We start from the raw sequence: 19,667 nt of genomic DNA, 5'->3' as shown, positions 1-19,667 counted from the left end.
CTAATTATTGGAATTTTTAGAAGAAAGAAATAAGTAAACATGGAATTTATAATAATGATAACAAAGATGATATTTAAATAAATAAAAGTGAATGGTGAACTTTTTTTTTTTTTAGTCTAAAGGTTAAATTTGGAAATCCGGTTTTGAAGAGTTGAATTTTAATGATTAAAATAAGTAAATAAATAAACACGGAATAATGATACTAAAAATGTTTAGACGAATAAAAAAAGAGAATAGTGGAATTTTTCTAATTGAAAATTTGAATTAGGGCGTTGGATTTTTAAAAGGATATGACTTTGAGTAAATAGATAGGTATGAGATTATAATACTAATTAACGAGAATAATATTGGGGTGAATAAAGATGGATAATAGAATTTTTGGGACTGAAGTTTTAATTAAGGCATGGGGTTTTCGGAAGATTGGATTTTGAATAGACATAGAATAATGATACTAATTGATGAGGACAAAATTTGGGCGAACCGTATAATTTTTAGGTTTTGAGAAATTGAGTTAAGACGAGATTTTTGAAGATCTAGGTTTTAAATAAATGGACGAATATGAGATAATAATCATAATTGATGAAAATAAGATTTAAACGAATTACTAAGAAACTAAATTAAGACAGGATTTTTGAAGGAGTAGATTTTTAAATAATTAAATAAATCTGGGATAATAATTCGATTTATGAAAATATGATTTAAACAAGTATTTGAAGAATTAAATTTAAAAAACATGAGATTTTTTTTAGGATTAGGCTAGATAGATAAATGAATGTATAGGATGATAATTCCAATTGATGAACATAAGGTTTAAACGAGTATTTTGAAGAATTAAATTACTAAATAAATATGGGATGATGATTCTAATTGACGAAAACAAGGATTAAACGAATTGTTGAAAAATTAAGTTAAGGCACGGGATTTTCGAAGGATTAGACCTTTAAATAAATGGGTAAATAGGGGAGAATAATTCTAACGGAAATAAGATTTGAGCGGATTGTGGAATTTTTGGAATCGAAAAATTAAGCTAGGACATTGGATTTCGGAAGGGTTGGATTTTAAATTAGTATATAAATATGGGATACTAACTCTAATGGGTGATAACGAGATTTGAACTAATTATTGAAGAATTAAATTAAGACACATGATTTTTTTGAAAGCTTTAGACTTTAGATAGCTAGACATATATGGTGATAATTCTTAATTGATGAAAATGGGATTTAAATAGATTATTAAAATATTAGATTAGGATATGGGATTTTTCAAGGATTAGAATTTAACTTTAATGACTTAAATTCTTTAAAAGATGATAAATAGATGCATACAAAGTAATGGCAATAATTAATAATCATGATGTTTAAATTAATGAAATCGAATACTATAAGCTTCAAGATAAAAATATAATTAACAATAATAATGTCTTTTAATTGTCTCGAAGATGAGTTAGCTAAATGGATAAAAATAAGATAACAAATAAAAGGAAATGATTTGATTAATTAATTATGGATATTAGAGGTTTTGTTTTCTTTTAAAAAAGGATTATTTAGGAATTGGGTAGCCTAATGGGCTAACTTCAAGTGGGTATGGGCCATGAGAGTGGATAGTACAAGGGGCATGAGGCCCTCATCAATACAAATGGGCCTGGGCTCCAACTTAAGCCCAGGTCCAATGACATCAATGGGTAAAACTCAATGAGCAAAACCAAGGTTCCATCTTCAGCATAGGCTTGGGCCTGGGCTCCAACTTAAGCCCAAGCCCAAAGCCATCAAGGGCAAAACCAAGCCCGTCATCCACAAGCCCCTTCACAGCCCAAGGCAGCCCCATCCATCTGGGCAACTCCCTCAGGCAAAGTCTCCACCTGCAGCGTCAACACCAAAGAGAGCCTTCCACCACCGGCGGCACGAGGAAGAAGGGAGCAGCGACGGCGTGGCGAAGAGAGGAGCAGCGACGGCACAGGGAAGAGAGGGGCAGCGGCTGCGCGGGGAAGAGAGGAAAGTCGTGGTCGCGGTTGTGCTGAAGCGAGTGACTGCTCACACTCCTCTGGACGGAACTCGGTCTCAGAGTGGAGTAACTCGTGGTGAGGGAGCTTGAGGAGCCGCCGCTGCTGCAAGTGTTGTCGGCGTCGGAGTTGGGAGGCAACAGAGCGTTGGAGATGGAGATGGAGTCGAAGAAGCGGACCGCGGAGGAAGAGAGAAGGAAAGAGGAGGCGGAGCTACAGGAAGGATGAAGAGAGGGGAAGCTCCAATGCCGCCGTTGATTCAGCCGACTGAGTGAGCTTGAAGAGGTGGGCATGAAAGGTGGTGGCCATGCATGGCTATGCATGGCCTTGCGAGAGTGAGGGGAAGTTGTTGGTCTTCCCAGGTTCCAGTAACAGAGGAACACAAATGGCAGAGAATGAGCCAAAGACCCAAAAGAAAGCAAAGGGGATGGTAATAAAAGGAGAATAAGGCAAAAAAAAAAAAAAAAAAAAAAACTTGAGTGTGTCATGCATCCTTTCAGGTGATATCCATGAGCTGGTTCGGGTGAGGAAACCTTAAGCTAAGTTACAAAATACATGAGAAATAGAGTCTCATTAACTCCAAGCCAAGCCATAAGGATAACAGCAAGATCAACAACAACAAAGAAAATGATCCAAAAAAATCAACGGGATTCAACATATAAACCAACCCAACTGATGAGCTATGCAAAACAAGCTAAAATGAGAAAGAGTTGAGAAAAATATGAATCAAAGTAAGCAAGAAAATCGCTTCAAACTCACCTGCAGCTGCTCCTTTCCTGATCCCGCCTTCCTCCAGCTTCCCCCTCCAAGACCCCTCGTATATGCCTCTTCTCTCCTGTTTCTATCATCACCCACCATGCTGCAGCGGGTCTTTCATTCTTTTTCAGAAAGGGGGTCTCCCCCTCCTACTAAAAAAACTCTCTCTCCCCCTCGGGTCTTCAGGTGCCCTTTTCTTTTTTAAGTTATGAAAACCAATATTCATGGAATAATCCCAGCATGGCTTGAAAAGAGGGGTCTACAAATTGGTTCAAAATTTTTAATTCAAATTATTTTTTAAAAAAACTACCATGCTCATTAATGAATTTATTGCATTAAGTTTCGGGTTAGTTACCTAGTAAAAAAATTTATAAAAATATAGTTGTATAGAAAATTGCTTGGAATTGTCTAACCTACTCATTCTAAACTAATATTGTTTTAGAAGATTCTACTATTAATTGATTCAATTTTTTTTAGTTCAAATTATTTTTTAAAAATTATTAGACCTCTTTAACAAATCTAATACATTAGATTTTGCTTGATTTAGGGTATACTTACCTAATGTGAAAATTTAGAAAAACATAATTATATCGAGAAGATAACTTGGAATTGTCTAAAATAATTATTCTAAATAAGTTTTGGTTTTGAAAATTTTAACATTAAGCCTAAGTACATCTTGGGTTATTTTCCAAAAGCCTAAATACATCTTGGGATTAGGTAACTTAATTTAACCTAATAGATTTTAATTAATTAATTAATCATATTTGACTCAAATTAAATTATTAATTCAACAAAAAAATCATTCAAAATCTTACATTTTTACCAAAATGTCTTTATGCACACTAATAAATAAAAAAAATTATTTATCCCTGAAATGTTGTGCCACCAAGGAATGTGAGCTTGAGTAGAAACCACTATAGCTTATAGGAAAATACTAATTCCCTCAAAATCTAAATTTGAAGTTGACTCAACATATTACTATAGGAAGTCAACTGCATTCCAATATTTCATGATATTAGATTGAGATACGAAGTTTTAGTCTGTGACTTACCATTCATTACATGTAGACTCAAAATTATTTCTATAATCCTTAAGTCTCGTGTCATTTTATTATGTAATCAATTAACACACTTTAACTCACTAAGTGCACATATCAAATTTCACTAAAGAAATTACAATGATGTTACAAATTTCACTATTACAAATTTTTGTGATCACGTTGTCTCAAATCCATAAGACATCATTGTTTCTTTATTAAAAATACTTGTTACCAATTACTTTAATTAATAGATACTCAAACCATAAGGAATACATCTATGACCACCTTAGGGTTTCATCTATAAGTCAAATTCACTAAAAACCTTAATAATAACTTAATATTCTCTCAATGTTGAGAGTTCATAAAACATAGTACTTTGATGAAATTATGATTACTCGATACTCAATGTTATGACTTACAATAAGTCTTGTCTAATATATAACTATACATGTTGGTGCATTTACTATATGAAACTCATCTTGATGACCAAGATAAGCTATTCCTCTAATTAGAAGGTGATACACTATTGTATCAGATAGTTTATCTAAATTCATGAATTGATTGTGAACTACTCATCAACTTACAAGAAACCTATAACTTAGATCTTTCGTACAACTCTTAATGCAATCAAATCATGATAATGCAAGTGATGCAAATTTAAATGCTTAAATAAATTTTAATACAATTATTAGATAAAATAGGAAAAACTTAAGTTTAATTTTGTTACATCATATATTACTTTTAAGATTTTTATCCCAAACCGTGAATTCATCAATGTCATAGTGATTGACTTCAAATGCTGGTATGAAGTTTAACAATGGGGAGATGAACATCATGATACTAAAATAACAATGTCTAATATATTATATCAAGATCAGTATTCTTGAGGAAACAATATTAAGCAACGTGGCTTGGCCATAATAGACTAGACTCAAAAGATTTCCTAATAAACTTTATTGCTATTAATGTTTCATTCCCTATTATTTATCACCCATGTTCTTGTGGCTTTTGTTTTAATGAATTTCAAATTTATTATATTATGTCATACTTTTAAGGGATTTATCATAATAATTAATATATTAAAAAATAAATTATAAAATTTTAAACTTTAATTTTCATATTTGATAATATCAAACTTAAATTATGAATAAATATAAATGTATTAATATTATATATATATATATATATAATATTCAAATGTGAAGAAATATATCAAAATAGAAGAAAATTCTTTTAATTATAACTTATTTTACTTATATTAGATTATTTTAGTTATATGAATTTTTTTAAAATAATCATATTCACTTAGGTTTAGTGGTCATAGCCAAACCTGTTCTAAAGGTCCATGGCCGAAACCCCCGTAATTGTGGATTTTTTTTAAATGTCCATTTCATGACATTATAAGCATCATAGAGATTTTTTTAAAATGTCCATTTCAAGATATTATAAGCCTCGAAGAGGGCTAAAGGCGAATCCGAGTCCTTGTCGTATTAGGTGGCCCCGGCTGACCGCCTGTTGGTAAGTGATGGGCTCAGCCTCCACCCAACCTTTTAGTTAGAGGGGAAAAAAGAGGCCTACCTAGAAGGCTAGAACTGACAGATAGGTTCTCCGGCCCAAAAGTCGAATCAGACCAGGCTCCGATCGACCGTCCGATCGGCTGGTCCACATTTATAATCATCTAGGAAAAATGATATAACTTATAAGAACTGTCAAGCACACACTCCATGTTGCCTAAAAGTATTCCAATTTGCTCAACATTTTCCCCAAGTACAAAATAAACAAATCTGGAAGATGTCAAAACGATGCGTTTTAAAGCTAATAAAACCGTTCCACGGCCCACGGTGCCATTTTACAGGGCAAATGTGAAGGCCCAAATGGCCATTCCGTTGGAGGAGATGACACAAAACGCTGCGTTTTGAGCTCTGATGCTCTCTTCCCTGCTTCTGGGTCCGGCTCTCAGTTTCAGAGTCTCTTGGCTCTCATTCTCAGTCACCATCTTCAATCTCTTACCGAAAAAACCACTAAAAAAGATTTCAATTGGAAGTGGAAGATATTTAGTCACTCAGTGAGTATCTATTCTGAATGATCCACCGGTTTCTGATTGTTTTTCTTCTAGAATTTTCCGTTGACTAGTTCTTCAGTATTCTTCTTTTACATATTCATGGCGTGATATATTTTTAGCTTGCAGTCCTTTGATTAGCAGTAATTTCTTTATTAATTTCAGTATCGTAGCAATGGAAGCTTAAGAAAAATAATCTCAGTGAGAATTAAAAGGGTTTGATGATTTGGTTGTTTTTGAAGAAACCATGCTATGATGAATGCTTAGAATTTTGAAAAGAAGCATGGAGGTTGTCAAAATAAGCTTTAAAAAACATCAATTCTTATATTTCTGGATTTTTGAGTATGTGAACACAATTGAGACTGCCAAATGGGTTTGTCTATCTCCATGCTAATAGCCACAGTGTCTCTGCATTGCTCAATTGAGGGTGTGGAAGTGCTTTGTGTTAAACTCAATAAAGCACATCAGGTACCATTTGGAAATTTTGGAAACTGGTTGTGAGATGAAATTTATTTCACTCAATTTTGTAGATTAAAGTGATGGTCATCCCTATAAAGAAACAGAAGTATCATTTTCACTGTATTCTGTTTATCATTGTGATTAAGATGATAGGATTATGTGATATAAGTGCTTTGAGTGTGTGCACCTGCAAGTCAGCTAACTCCCTAGATTTGGTTGCATTAATGTACTAGTTTTTTAATCTAGTATTAGAGAGTTTGCCTCTTTTGAAGGCTTGATATCATAGATCATATCTCATTATTTTACATTTATGATGTTGGGATCTCTTGATTGTTTTTGTAAATATATTTTTTTAGCGCTTAACATGTAATTTGTCATCGGCATTTGTTAGGGTTTGATTTCATGCAGTTTTCAAGATGTTTCCAACATACCTTCTGCTTTGTTTTAATATAGCAAATTTCTTCACATCTTCTAGCTATTGATCTCTCTTCCTTTTTTTTTTTCCTAGTTTTTCAAGATAATTATTTTTCCATTAATCATGTCATTATGAAATATAAAAATGTTTTGACATAAAACGGGGAATCAAAAAGCATCAAATTTTATGATCCTATTGCTCTCATCTCAATTTCAGTCTTTGAACCACTTTTGATATTTGTTGCTTGCACCAATTATTCAACAATATTATTATTGGAAAGCACAATGTTATTGTCAGAGACCTTGTTGACATTTCATTAACCACCATGTTCAGCTGACTAATGAGCTGCTTTGTTTTTGTGAAAGCAACCACACAGATCTAGTGACAAGATTGCTGAATAAAACATCCTTTCCTTCTGTTCTTGCTAGTTTTATTTTATTATGTACAAAGATGTTCTTTTTGGGTCTGTGATATGACCTCATTACAAACTCTACTTGCTATTTTTCCTAACCATAATTTAGTATCTGACATTTTTATGATTTAATGTTCAGATTTGTGAGGGCATCACTGGGTCTTCCAGTCAATAGTTTAAGGTCTGTTCAATAGCTACCTATTGGAAAAAAGAAAAAAGAAAAAGAAAAAAAAGAAATATGTTCTTTGGTAAATTTTCATGGTCTTTTTGGACCCCTGAACTAGTTAGAGTCCTTAGGGTGATTATATATTGGGAATATTGGAATATAATTCCTAGAGAATACTTCTTCCTTCGTTGGTGAGATAATTGATTCACCCACTACACCACCTTAAGCCTGTTCAACCCAATAAGTCCTTTAGTCCAATCATAATTAATTCTTTTCTTCTCTTTCCAAATATATAGGAGAACACTACACCGCCTCAAATCTGTTCAACCCATTAAGTCCTTAAAGCCAATCATAATTAACTCTCTTGGAAAACCAACCACCATCCCACTTCCTGGTGCTCCTTTGAAGTGACCTAAGTTTTATCAATATGGCACCACCTGGTTGCCTTCTGTAAAAATATGTCCATTTCTAGTATGCATATCACCCTCCCTAAATTCCTGCTGTCACTTAATGCGATGCAAATTCTCCAAGGGGGTTTCTGGTCCTTAAAAAACCTTAATAATTAATTTAGCATTCCATTCTATGTTAAAAGTGTTTGACTTATATATTTTCTAATTTAACGTTTAACTTATGTTAGAGCCAAGGTTTCCTTAATACGGACAAAGCATTTGTTTGGAATCAATCTGCATGGGCAGGTACAGGCCTACCCATCTTCTTCCTAAGAATTCAACCCACTTCTTCACTGCCATTAGCTTTATGATAGCAATTAAAGTTGAGTTCCTACCATGCTGAATCTGGAGGCTTCAACTGGTTACATTTTAGGTACTTCCTTAAATACCATTTAGGAGATCTCCTTTGACTGATTCAACCATATTTTCTTCTTCCATTGGTTATACAAGCAATGGATCGTTAAACAATCCTTAAAAATATTTGAATTGCTGGATTGACAATATTAAATGGGTCAAGGAAGGGTCTACACCATTTTTGCCACAATATATTTGTAGTTTTTTTATATATCCACATTCTTTTTTTTTTTTTTACTTTTATTAGCACTTCTTCTAATGTTATGCTGCCCATCTTAATATCTTTGTCAGAAACATGGCGCCAGATATCCAAAACTTATGATGTCTCAAACTTGCTTAGCATAAGGATACTTTTTCTGGGTATTTTGATCCTCCATTTTCAAACCATTTAAGGCACAGTTGCATTCTACTTGTTTACCACTTTCTAGCAGCAGCTTCCTCACTGGAAGCTCTGTTACAACCTTGAATATAGACCTTTTTAACTCCTATATGAGAGGACACTGTACCTTATTTTTGAAGTTGTTATTATTGTTCATCACCTTGCAATGTATTCAAGGAGGAAAATGTCGGGATATATCGGCGATATATCGTGTATCGGGAGGGGTCGACACGATATTTCGTGAAGAAAAATCGGAGGGGAGATATTTCCGTAAATATCGCCAAAATATCGGCAATATATCGGTTATGAGAGATATATCGGAGATATTTTGAAAAAATCACCTCTGGTGACAAAATATCGGCGATATATCGGAGATATATCGCTGATTTTTTTGTGATATTTCCCCTCCTTCATGCAACGTGATCTGACAACCCAAATCACATCCGTGTTGATCCGACGGCCTAGATGTGATTCCAATGGTAATATGGCAATCCAACGGTCAGATTGCTCCCAGATTTTGATCCAATGGCTAAAATTGATTTTCAATGGTAAATTAATGTTCCAACGCCTATTTTGGCTCAAATTTCTTCTATAAATAGCCCAAATTTCATCTATTTCATCCATTTTTTTCTTTCATTCTTCATTTGCTCTCTCATTACTCCAATTTTTATTAAGGTTGCTCAATTATTTAATCATTTTAAGGTATATTTAATTTAAATTGTAATTAATTTTGTTTGCAATTATAATTAGCTCATGTATTTTCAATTAATTAGTATGTTTGTAATATGGATGATTTAATGCTATTTTTACATTCAATTGTAATTAATTTTTATATTTTTATTGAATTAACTTAGGTTAATTTGATTATTTAATTATAAATTGACATGTTTATTTTAGATTATTATTTGTGATTTATTTTCACATTTAGAATTAAATTAAACTAGTTAACTTAGCTAAATTATTTAATTAATTTAATTAACATGAACTAGTATATTTTGAATATGAAATATTTTTATTTAATGAATTTAATGTGTACAAATTATTGATATTTAATGAAATAAAGTATTTTATGTGACTTTATAATGAGAACAATTACAAAATTAACATTTTTTATAGATCAACATGATATAATTATATCTAATATCGCAAATTATATCATATATATATATATATCAAAATTTTCAATAAAACAACTTTAAAATGTCCATTATATTTCTAATTATATTATTATGAGGTTTTCTTTACATTTCTATGAGTTTTTAATAATTTTAAGTCTACTAATATTTTTTTCCAATATCCGCCGATATATCCGTAAAATCGAAATACCGATATATCCGTGATTACCGATATTTTCATCCTTGAATGTATTTCAAATTTGAAAATTTTTTAAATCCATTTGAGTCAGTAGTTTTCCCTTGTTTTGCTTGTAACAGGTATTCAAATGGTTAATACTTTTCCTATGGAAACAAAACTGCTACACCACTTAAATAGGCTATATGTTTACCCTTTGCCACATTTATGTAGTCACATCACCACATAATTTAGTTCTGCAGGTCTTTTAATTGCTGCACTATATATATATAGACAAATAGAAGCATGTATTAAGAAACGCCAAAAAAAGAGGGTGCACTCTATGTATATAGGTAGTATACACAAAAGAGCCCAAAGTAGGCACCAAACAGATGCAAGGTTAGCCTACAAAAACAAGGCAAAGCTAACCACAAGAAACAACATCTGAGAAATTCAAATAGAGGGGTTCTCCGTTTCTAATGAATCATGGTACCACTCTAAAAGTGATTTAATGAAGAACTCCTTGAATCTTTGATCAGAAAGCTCTTCATTTTTGTAAGTCCTTTGGTTGTGCTCTTTTCAAATACTCTAAAATAAACAAATCAGCCCCAACCCTCCGTACTTCTTATCCAAGGTTCAAAGTATCATTCGAGACCGGTACAACTTGGTTGAGTTGTATCCACCTCCACTAATCCTATTAGGATATCGATATCCGAGTTTGACTTGGAGATGGTTTGGTGGTCTGAGAGAAAAATCAAAGATGACTCAAATTCCAAGGTGAAAAATACTACATCTCTCATTCTCTGATGTTGTCTTTTTGGTGGAAATGTGGTTTAGAGGCTAGATCTCATCAAGGTTTGCCGATAAAATAAGCATAGATGATTGAGGTGTTGTTGTAGTGTGGATCGATTTGAAAGGGAGGAGCGATAGGAGCTTGGAACTTGAGCAGAAAGGGAAGATGCTTGATTTAGAAATGGAATCTGGATTTTTTGGAGCTAGAAATGTGGTTTTATTCCCACTTAGTTAAAGAGAATAAGAAATGGATTTGAAAGAAAGAAGCAAAGAAAGGGTAAGGAAGAAGAAAAAGAAGTAGAGAACCGGTGAGGAAGAAGAAATTGGTTTTATTCCACTTAGTTACAAAGAATAAGAAATGAGTTTGAAAAGGAAGAATTAAGGAACAGGTGAAGAAGAAAAAAAAAAAGAAGAGAACGGGTGAGGAAGAAGAAATGAGTGATAAGATAATAGGTTGCTATGGTTTATCCAATGGGTATTGGACATTTATATAATGGCTAATGAATATAGTGAGATAAATAGAAATATGGGAATGTGGATATAATTTATAAGAAATTAATTTAACTATATTTTAAATAAATTACTTATAATTTTTTTAATATAATTACATAAAGGGTATAAATTTAATTTTGTTAGATAACATATTACTTAAAAAATTAACAATTACTTGTATCAACATTAAATCAACAATGATAATTTTTTAAAATTTTTTTATAATTAATTAAATTTAACATGAAATTATTGAATAAAATAATTTTTAGTGTTAAAAATTGACCAAACATACTTTTATAATCATTTAAGTAATATTAAATATAGTTAAATTTAAATTTTATTTTATTGCAATTTTTAGTATATTTAATTGCATATATTTTGCGTATGGCTCGATATCGATCCAAAATACCAAGATTGATGTGCCTCAAGACCTCCTGATTCAATGACTGAGTTCGTGACTTTGAACCATGTTCTTATCCCTATAATCATTTGACCAATTTACCAAGTGGATCTTTCTTCTTTCTCTCATGTCTCCTCATAGAAAGCTTCTTTGAATTCTCTTTAATATGATACTCACTTTTCTGGGAATTGCAAAAAGAGACATAATATAGATAGAGAGGTTTGATAGAGTATTCTTAATAAAGACAAGTCTTCCTCCTTTAGATAGGCATTATTTTTTCTAAAGCAACCAATTTCCTTTGAAACCTCTCCTCGATTGAATGCCACACCCCACAAAGCTTATGAGGGGCCCTAAGAGGTAAACCAAGACAACAAGTATAGAGTCTCCCTACTTTACACCTAAAAAGAGAAGCCCCTCTATCCACATCCTCTACCTCTCCCATTGGAATAATTTCACTTTTTTACATATTTATTTTCAAATCTGACACTAGTTCAAAGCAAGTGACTATCCACTTCCAATATTTTAATTCATCTACATTATCCTCACAAAAAAAGAAGAGTATTGTCTGCAAATAAGAGATGTGAAACTTGAATCCCTTCTTCTCCTCTACCCTCAATCTTGAAGTCCTTAATGAAACCTCCTTATTTAGCTTTTACAATGAAGCTACTAAGGGCTTCCATGAGGAAAACAAAAAGATAAGGTTAAAGAGGATTCCCTGCCTCAGACCTCTAGAGTCTAGAGGTTGGGAAGAAATCTATGGGGGTGCCATTGACAAGTACTGACATTCTCACATAAGATATGCAAAAGTGGATCCACTGTCTCCATTCAAGACCAAAACTTATATTTTCTAAGACCAAGAGTAGGAACTTTCAACATAAGCTTTTTCTATATCCAATTTGCAAGCTAAACCCACATTGGAACTTCACTTCCTCAAATTAATTGCCTCATTTTCAATCAAAGCTGCATCAAGAATCTGTCTACCCCCCACAAAAGCATTCTGATTGTTTAACACCACTTTGCCAACCACCCTTTTCAGCCTATTATCTAAGACTTTTGCTAAAGACGCCCCGTAAAGTTGATTGGCTTAAAATCCTTCATGTCACCTATTAGATAGTGTACAGTTATTTCAGTTATTTACTTTTTCTTTTTCTTATTGTATTATGGGTCCCACTAGCATGTATATATATATATACCCAAGTCCAATGTGTATTATTAATAGTTTTTAATAACAAAAATTAGGGATTCTCCCTTTTCTCTCTTTTCACAAGGTTTCAGAGCCTAGGGAGAAAAAAAAAACCTAATTATTTTCGGTTTATCCGTGAATCAATTATGGGAAACCTTTCAGTAATCGTGTTTTATTCCGATCACCTTCCCCATCTCCTAAAGCTTTCTTGTCAACTGTATCGCCGTCAGAAAACCCTCACCGCCGGTGACTTTTCCGACGACTTTTCCGGCGAAGTCCTTTTCCGACACCGACCATACCATCAGGTGTGCAAGGAGGAGATCTTCAAGTTTTGTCAAAGCACCGGAGGGAGAATCTTAGTCACGCGCCAACCACGCTCGTTTCTTCTCCTGCGGCTTGAACCTCACGCGCTGGCGCATGAGGGCGCGTGGAGCACTTTCCAGCAATGCGCTTCCACCTCCAGCCTCGCCTGACGCCGTCTAGCCACTCTCCATCTGTGTTTGTGCCATCTGAGCCCTACAAGTGCATTTTTTGGGGTTTTTGTCTCCGCCGGCCCTCTAAACAGCCTTTCCAGCGACCTCCGATGACTTTCTCTCCACCTCGAGCCCTGCACGTGTCTTAGGAAGTGTTCTTCTACCCTTCCAGTAGTGCCACATTTGTTTTTCTTTACTATTTGGTCTCTCACAGTCGCGGATCCTTGGTTTTTCTTTTTTCAACCGCGATCTAAAGCCGTATTAGGGCTCTCTTTGATCCAAACATATTTCATTCTCCAGATAAGTAGATATGGCTACTAAAAGTTCCATTTTTTCCTCTGTCATATCTGAATCTCCTATGATTACTTTGGAGAAATTGGTTGGCAGTGAAAATTATTTGTCCTGGTCTACCTCCGTAGAGCTTTGGTTTATGGGTCAAGGTTATGAGGATTACCTTGTTACACAAGAGGCAGATATCCCTAAAGTTGACATAGTACAATGGAGGAAGATAGATGCACAGTTATGTAGTGTGTTATGACAATCAGTTGATGCTAAGATTCTGTTTCATCTTCGGGCCTACAAAACATGCTTTAAATTTTGGAATCAGGCGAAAGGGCTATACACGAATGATATCCAACATCTTTATAAGGTGACTTTTTCTATTGTCAATGTCAGACAACAAGACATGAATTTATCTACTTATATTGGCCAGATTGCCTCTCTTAAGGAGGAATTCTTGACTGTGATGCCTCTTACTACTGATGTTGGGGATCAACGAACACAGATTGACAAGTTCTTCATGGTTCTTACGCTTATTGGCCTCCGTCTAGATCTTGAGATCGTCCGCGATCAGATTCTTGGCAGTTCCTCCGTTCCATCCTTGGATGATGTGTTTGCTCGCCTCCTCCGTATCTCCTCCACTCAGACTTTACCATCTGATAACACTTCAAATTCTTCTATGTTAGTTTCTCAAACTAACTCTTGAGAAGGACGCAGTGGTAACCGAGATAGAGACCAACGCCCTCATTGCACCTATTGCAATAAACTTGGCCACACTCGTGATCGGTGTTATCAGTTACATGGGCGGCCTCCCCGCACTACCCACGTGGCCTAGTCATCTGATCCTCAGTTGCCTTAGCCTCCGAGCTCCTCCACATCTCAGGGTATTTCCCTCACTGACAGTGAGTATGATGACTATCTCCGCTATCAGGCCACCAAGTCAGCTTTTGTTACTTCTGTTACCCAGACTGGTAATGCTTCTGCTTGTCTTACCCACACATCTTCTCTTGGACCTTGGATTCTAGATTCTGACGCTTCTGATCACATATCTGGTAATAAGGATCTTTTCTCTTCTATTACTACTACCTCTGCCTTACCTACTGTTATCTTAGCTAATGGTTCTCAAACTGTGGCTAAAGGCATTGGTTTGACACATCCTCTCCCTTCTCTACCTCTCACTTATGTCCTTTATACTCTTGAGTGTTCCTTTGATCTTATCTCCATCAGCAAAATCACTCGTACTCTTAACTGCTCTATTACTTTTTTTGATAAATTTGTGACCTTGTAGGACCGGAGTACGGGGAAGACGATTGGCATAGGACATGAGTCTCAAGGCATCTATCATCTCATCTCGCCTTCAACTCCTGCAGTTTGCATTTCCACTTATGCTCCCTTCCTCATCCACAATCGTCTGGGCCACCCTAGTCTATCCAAGTTCCAGAAAATGGTCCCTCATTTTTCATCTTTGTCATCGCTTGTGTGTGAGTCCTGTCAGTTTAGGAAACATACTCGTGTCTCATTCCCAAATCATTTGAATAATCGAGCAAAGTCTCATTTTGAAGTTGTCCACACTGATATTTGGGGTCCTTGTCGGACTGCGTCTACTTTAGGATTTTAGTATTTTGTCACTTTCATTGATGACTATTCTCGATGTACTTGGTTATTTTTAATGAAAAATCGAGCTGAGTTATTCTTTATTTTCCAGAAATTTTATGCTGAAATCCAAACCCAATTCAATATTTCTATTCGTGTATTACGCAGTGACAATGCCAGGGAATATTTTTCTGCACCATTTACTTCATTTATGTCCCAACATGGAATCCTTCATCAGTCTTCTTATGCTCATACTCCTCAACAAAATGGGATAGCTAAACGTAAAAATCGACATCTTGTTGAGACAACTCGTACTCTCTTTCTCCATAGTAATGTTTATTTTCGTTTTTGGGGGGACGTTGTTCTTACAGCATGTTATTTGATTAATTGTATGCCCTCATCTATATTACACGATCAGATTCCTCATTCCCTTCTTTTCCCTGACCAACCACTTTATTTCCTTCCTTCTCGTGTTTTTGGTTGTACTTGCTTTATTCATATTCTCACTCTTGGACAGGATAAACTTTCTGCCAAAGCCACAAAATGCATCTTCTTGGGATACTCCAGACTTCAAAAAGGTTATCGTTGTTATTCCTCTGAGACTCATCGCTACTTTCTCTCCGCTGATATCACCTTCTTTGAGGACTCACCATTCTTCTCCACTTCTGAGTCTCTTCCTGTTTCTGAAGTCTTACCTCTTCCCATTATCTCCCCACTTGATGCAGTGCCTTCTCGCCCACTTCAGGTTTATCATCGCCGTCATCGTTTCGTTGTTCCTCTTTCTTTGGCCGAGGGACTTGTTGACTCACTTCCTATCCCTTCGGCTTCTCCTGCCCCGACTCTGCCTCCTTCTGCTAACTTACCCATTGCTCTTCGGAAAGGTAATCGATCTACTCGTAATCCTCATCCCATTTACAATTTTTTGAGTTACCATCGATTATTCTGCATTTGTTTCTGCTATATCTTCTGTTTCTCTTTCCAAGAGCACCCTTGAGGCTCTTTCCCATCCAGGCTGGCGACAGGCAATGGTAGATGAAATGACTGTTTTACACTCCAATGACACTTGGGATCTTGTTGTTTTACCCTCTGGTAAATCTACAGTTGGTTGTTGTTGGGTCTACACAGTTAAGGTTGGCCCTGATGGTCAGGTTAATCGCCTTAAGGCCCGCTTAGTTGCTAAAGGCTATACTTAGGTTTATGGTTCTAATTATGGTGACACTTTCTCTCTTGTTGCCAAGATAACTTCTGTTCGTCTATTGCTCTCCATGGCTGCTATGCGTTTTGGCTTCTTTATCAGTTAGATATTAAAAATGTTTTCCTTCATGGGGATCTTGCTGAGGAAGTTTATATGGAGCAACCACCTGGTTTTGTTGCTCAGGGGGAGTCTGGTTTAGTGTGTAGGTTACGCCGTTCTCTATATGGCTTGAAACAATCTCCTCGAGCATGGTTTAGCCGTTTTAGTTTTGTTGTTAGGAGTTTGGCATGTTTCGCCGTACAGCAGATCATTCCGTTTTTTATCATCATAACTCTTCGGGGCAGTGTATTTATCTGGTAGTTTATGTGGACGACATCGTCATTACAGGCAGTGATCAGAATGGTATTCAGAAACTAAAGCAACACCTTTTCACCCACTTTCAGACTAAAGACTTGGGGAAACTCAAGTATTTCTTAAGGATTGAGATAACTCAATCTAGTTCCAGTGTGGTTATTTCCCAAAGGAAGTATGCTTTAGACATCTTGGAAGAAACCGGTATGTTAGATTGTAAACCGGTAGACACTCTTATGGATTCAAATGTCAAACTTATACTAGGATAGGGGGAGCCTTTAGGAGATCCTAGGAGATATCGGCGACTTGTAGGTAAACTGAACTACCTCACCATTACTCGTCCAGACATTTCTTTTCTTGTAAGTGTTGTTAGTCAATTCCTACAGTCACCATGTGATAGCCATTGGGATGCTGTAATCCGCATTCTTCGATATATCAAAAGCACACCAGGCCAAGGTGTGTTGTACGAGAACATGGGTCATACCCAAGTTGTTGGTTACATAGATGCAGGTTGGGCTGACTCACCCACAGATAAACGTTCCATTTTCGGGTATTATGTTTTTATTGGAGGTAACCTAATATCCTGGAAGAGTAAGAAACAAGATGTAGTGGCCAGATCTATTGCTGAAGCCGAGTATCGAGCTATGGCTCTGGCAACATATGAACTCATATGGCTGAAACATCTTCTTTAGGAGTTGAGATTTGGAAAGGATGAACAGATGAAGCTCATATGTGACAACCAAACCGCTTTGCATATTGCATCCAATCCAGTCTTCCATGAAAGGACCAAACATTGAAGTTGACTGTTACTTCATCAGAGAGAAGATCACATCAGAATGTGTGGCGACTAGTTTTGTCAATTCAAATGATCAACTAGTAGATATTTTTACTAAATCTCTCGGAGGTCCTAGAATTAAATACATTTGTAACAAGCTTGGTGCACATAACATATATGCTCCAGCTTGAGGGGGAGTGTTAGATAGTGTATAGTTATTTTAGTTATTTACTTTTTTTTTTCCTTATTGTATTGTGGGTCCCACTAGCATGTATATATACTCAAGTCCAATGTGTATTATTAATAGTTTTTAATAACAAAAATTAGGGATTCTCCCTTTTCTCTCTTTTCACATCACCCACCACTCCTTTCTTGGGAACAAGAACCAAAGAACCAAGGAATCCTTAAACTGAAATTCCTCAAATAGCTGCATCACTTCCCTACCTACTATAGGCCAACAAGACTTCCAAAAAGCTTTTGAGAACCAATTTGGCTTTGGAGCTTTATCACCCCCTAACTTTGAAAGTGCTATGGTCACCTCCTCATCCAGGAAAGGCCCCTCCAAGTGCTCACTGTCCAACACATCAATGCACTTGAATAATTTGAGTTGCTAAATTTTTTGTGGGAAGATGACTTGTTGATGTGCTCAATCTAAAGTAATTAGATGTCCAATGTTGGGCCCTAGATGTTCCCCAGCCCCTGGTGTGCTTTTATATGTTGATTTTAATTATCTATCACAATTTTTTGTTTCTTGTTCAGATATTCAGGTGGAGCATTGGATTTTGACTAACCCTTGTTTCCTTTATGTCCTTTTGGTTCTGGCCTCATTTTAGAGCCTTGATCTGGTCACCTAGTTGCCTCCAATCTATATATTCTTAAATTCTTCCCTCTACCTGCAAAATAATAAATAAATGAAATTTATGAAAGTAACAACACCACCAACAATAGAAAAACATACAGGAAGTTAATAACAATAAATAACAAGCAAAAAAGGGAAAAAAAAATTAAAAGAAAAAAAATTATCTGTGTACTGGTCAAACATGTATAATTTCAGGGGCATGAACTGCTTACTACTATGTGGCACACAGCAATGTGGATCACAATGTTTTATCTTGGTTTGTTTTTCCAATTTATCACTCTTCAATGGAGCATATACTGAAGCATTATCAGTATTTCACATTCTTAGAAATTCTGGCTATTGCTTCCATAATGGAAAGCATGTTAGGTATGTGTCATACGTCCCAATGTCTTGTCTAGTTTTGTTCCTTCCTTAGTGGGAATCTATAACCCTGAGGTGGTTATGTGGTATATTCAACTTTTATCTCAAGTACAAATGTTTCTTGTTTTTTTTCCCTTTGAGAAGGGCTTGTGGTTCACAGATTTCTAGCAATCTCCAACCTTCAGAGTTGTTGATCTGTCATTTCCAGTAGCATCTCCTATTCTGGAAGTTACACTTTAAGTGTACATAGATAAGAAAATTAAAATAAAAAAGGGAAAAAAAAATAAATAAATCCCCTGCATCTCTTTTATCATGAGCCATGCGTCTAACAAAAAAAATCATTCTTTTTTTTATTTAATCCATAATTATGGGGTAGTTCTCGAGTTTTTAATCTTTTAGTTCTTGATTAGTTATTAAATTGCTCTCTTGTTTCCAAGGCCAGGTAATCAACTTCTTGGTATTATAGTAGGGAACAAAGATAAAAAATTGTTGGAATAGGAAATGCATCAATGTGGCGGCTTAAGCTCATTCGCATATTTATATGGTTAAATACCTGCATCGTATTTTCCTGTTGTTTGAAAGTATTCACACTCGATATGACTGAATATATGTGGCTGCTTTAGGTGGGTGCCATATATGGCACGGCAGCATTTGGTTCTGCAATTGAGGATTTCCCCTCGTACTTTAATAGTTGCAGTCCAAAAACAAAAGGAGATTCACTCCAGGAGGTACTCATGGGTAAACTTACAATCAGTTTGTCTGTATCAGTAGATTCCAAACAGTGGGTTCTTGGCCAATTTGTATATATCGATGGTTTTCTTAATTACTGGATTAGTTGATCATCATTGTTGTTAAAAGAATATAGAATTCTCTTAAACCTTGGAGAAGGTTTCTATATTTACTAAAGGTATATATTTTAAGCTTGTCCTAATCTGTTTAGTGTTTACTTATCAAAGCAATACAAGTTAGATAATTGATGGGGATGGATTGGTTGACTTCGGTCGATATAGAAACCAGTAAACTACATTGCAGATCCAACTCCTTCAATTTGCCCCGCAGTCTTTTCTCACCTAACTTGATTTTTCCTCTCGTTTGTTTCTATCAAAATTCACCAAAGCCCTACTTACACGAGTCATTC

The 19,667-nt window shown here is 35.3% G+C and overlaps 1 long non-coding RNA gene across 1 annotated transcript; it reads left to right on the top strand.

Moving 5' to 3' along the window:
• The first annotated feature begins 5,572 nt into the window (after positions 1 to 5,572).
• On the top strand, positions 5,573 to 19,462 carry LOC117912773. The gene is made up of 2 exons (XR_004651036.1): positions 5,573 to 5,859; positions 19,153 to 19,462. It is a non-coding gene; the product is annotated as an uncharacterized LOC117912773 (long non-coding RNA).
• The last annotated feature ends 205 nt before the right edge of the window (positions 19,463 to 19,667 follow it).

This window comes from Vitis riparia, chromosome 4, assembly GCF_004353265.1.
Source record: "Vitis riparia cultivar Riparia Gloire de Montpellier isolate 1030 chromosome 4, EGFV_Vit.rip_1.0, whole genome shotgun sequence".
In the NCBI taxonomy this organism is placed as follows: Eukaryota; Viridiplantae; Streptophyta; class Magnoliopsida; order Vitales; family Vitaceae; genus Vitis; species Vitis riparia.
Note: the sequence above shows the minus strand (reverse complement) of the source record. Positions and strands in the feature narration are given on the sequence as shown.